Genomic DNA, 2,757 nt, shown 5'->3' on the forward strand with positions numbered 1-2,757 from the left:
AAGGTGTGCACGAAGTTAGAGCTCAGTTTGCCTTGCGTGCGTACCTTGCTGCACACACCTTGGTGGGCACCATGGTGTGCTCCGAGGTGCGCACCTTTTGTGTGCTCCAAGGTGTGCACGAAGTCGAAGCTCGGTTTGCCCTGGGAGTGCACCTTGGTGGGCGCCATGGTGCACTCCGAGGTGCCCAAGATTGGTGCGCACCAAGGAGCGCTCCGGAGTGCGCTCCAAGGTGCGTAGGTGCGCGTGAAGTCGAAAGTTTGGTTAATTGTCCGGTTTGCCCTAGGTGCGCACCTTGCGTGCACCTTCGCCAAGGTGGGCGCCTTGGTGCGCACACCTTGGCTGGGCTGCGCACCCGGGCACGCACACCTTGGCACCTGTATTTCCTTCATTTTTATTTTTTTTGACAATCTCTCAAGTGGAAAATTCTATAATCTCAACTTTTTTTGCCTTTTCAGGAAACTTTTGAATGGAGCGCATCATTATTGCACACTGAGGAGCGCTCTGAAGTGTGCTCCAAGGTGTGCACCTCTGGTGCGCTCCAAAGTGCTCTCCAGCTGCGTGCACTTGCCCCGGGCGTGCACCCGGCCCCGCCGAGCTTCGCTCACCTGTCCCGGGTGTCTGATGTGAAACCTTAGAGTAAGAAACATCGCTGTGCACCTTGGCCAACGTGCGCAACTCGACCGAGCGCGCACTGGCCGAGGTGCACACCGATTTCACTTGGGTGCGCGCAGAGCACCTTGGGCACACCGGGGTGCTCGCACAACGCTCGGGTTGCACCATGGCCTGTGTGCTCGGGGCGCCTCAGGTGCGCACTCAATGTTGCCCCCGCGTGCGCGGTAGTGCGGGCACCGCACCCCGGCCCGGCCCCGACGAGAACACAAATGGGCAAAAGGTTAATTCAAATAGAATTGCGATGCCCGACGAAAAACTAAAAAAGGGTGCAACACTAGGACTTCCTGGGAGGTCACCCATCCTAGTACTACTTCGGCCCAAGCGCGCTTAACTGGGGAGTTTTGATGGAATTCAGTGCACTAAAGCTGGTATGATCGCACCCGTTATGAGCTTGTCGCAGTGTGTACTTAGCAAACCATGACCCATGTGCGAATCCACCCCGGCCACCCACCCCCGCCAAGGTGCACACCGTCCCTCACTAAGCACGCCCCGTTCGCCAAGTGTGAACCCTGCCCGGGTGCGCGCACCTCGCTAGGGCATCAGGTGTGCACCTGGCCCAGCCTACGTGCGTGCACCTGGATGGGGTGTCGTGTGCACACCCAACCCGACCTGGGTGCGCACCCGACCCGCCCAAGTGTGCGTAGTGTCCTGTCTGCAACGCGGTGCCCGCACACCACCTCGGGCGCAATGACCTGCGCTCACATGTGGGCCGAGTGCATCCTGGTGCATGTTTGGGGTGCCTCGGGTGCACGCTCGATCTTGCCCCGATGCACCAAGGCACTCAGTTTGCCCCGGGTGCGCACCTGGTGTGCTCCGAAGTGCGGTTATTGGAGTGTCCCCTCTGTTTTTGTCTAAGTGTTTGGTGGGGTTTCTCGCATTGGGGCTTCCCAGGCCCGGTTGTTGGGTGCGCACCCACCCTAGCGCGCACGAAGTCGGATGTTGCGTTAATTGCCCTATTTGCCCCGGGTGTGCACACCTTGCCTGGGCTGCGCACCAGGGAGGGCTCAAGATGGTACCCGCGCTCCATTTTTTTCACTATCTTTCAAAACGGAAATTTTAAAATCTCAATTTTTTTTTTGCCTTTTTTGGTAATTAGTGAAGGTAGCGCATCAAAGGTGCGCACCTCGCTGCCCACCTTGGTGTGCTCCAAGGTACCCACCATGGTGCGCAATGCTGGTACGAACCCGGGAACGCTCCGAAGTGTGCTCCAAGGTGCGGCATGCACGAAGTCGGAGCCCGGTTTGCCCCGGGAGCGCACCTCGCGTGCACCTTCGCCGGGGTGGGCACCTTGGTGCGCACACCTTGGCTGGGTTGCGTGCCCTGGTGGGCACCATGGTGCGCACCAAGGAGCGCTTTGAAGTGTGCTCCAAGGTGCGGCGTGCACGAAGTCAGAGTCCGGTTTGCCTTGGGTGCGCACCTCGCATGCACCTTCGCCACAGTGGGCACCTTGGCTGGGTTGCGCGCCTTGGTGGGCACCATGGCGTGCACGAAGTCGGAGCCCGGTTTGCCCCAGGTGCGCTCCTCGCGTGCACCTTCGTCGGGGTGGGCACCTCGGTACGCCCACCTTGGCTGGGTTGCACACCCTGGTGGGCACCATGGTGCGCACCAAGGAGCGCTCTGAAGTGTACTCCAAGGTGCGGCGTGCATGAAGTCGGAGCTCGGTTTGCCCCGGGTGCGCACCGTGCACATTTGCCGCGGTGGGCACCTTGGTGCGCACACCTTTGCTAGGTTGGGCACCTTGGTGGGCACCATGGAGCGCTTCGAAATGTGCTCCAAGGTGCGCAGCATGGCATGCACAAAGTCAGAGCCCGGTTTGCCTCGGGTGCGCACCTCGCATGCACCTTCGCCAGTGTGGGCACCTCGATGCGCACACCTTCTCAATGTTTTTTTGCCTTTTCTGGAAATTGGTGAAGGCAGCGCATCAAAGGTACGCACCTCGGTGTGCTTCGAGGTGCGAACCCCTGGAGCGCTCCGAGGTGCGCATGAAGTCGAAAGTCGGGTTAATTGCCTTGTTTTCCCTGGGTGCAATGTTGTGCACCAAGGAGTGCTATGAAGTGTGCTCCAAGGTGCACACGATTCAGAGCT

At 59.7% G+C, this 2,757-nt stretch overlaps 1 pseudogene; it reads right to left on the bottom strand.

The window, feature by feature from the left end:
* Window positions 1–935: 935 nt before the first annotated feature.
* LOC131873788 (5S ribosomal RNA) lies at window positions 936–1,054 on the bottom strand (annotated as a pseudogene).
* Window positions 1,055–2,757: the final 1,703 nt, after the last annotated feature.

The sequence above is a fragment of the Cryptomeria japonica genome, chromosome 2 (genome assembly GCF_030272615.1).
Source record: "Cryptomeria japonica chromosome 2, Sugi_1.0, whole genome shotgun sequence".
NCBI classification, from domain to species: Eukaryota; Viridiplantae; Streptophyta; class Pinopsida; order Cupressales; family Cupressaceae; genus Cryptomeria; species Cryptomeria japonica.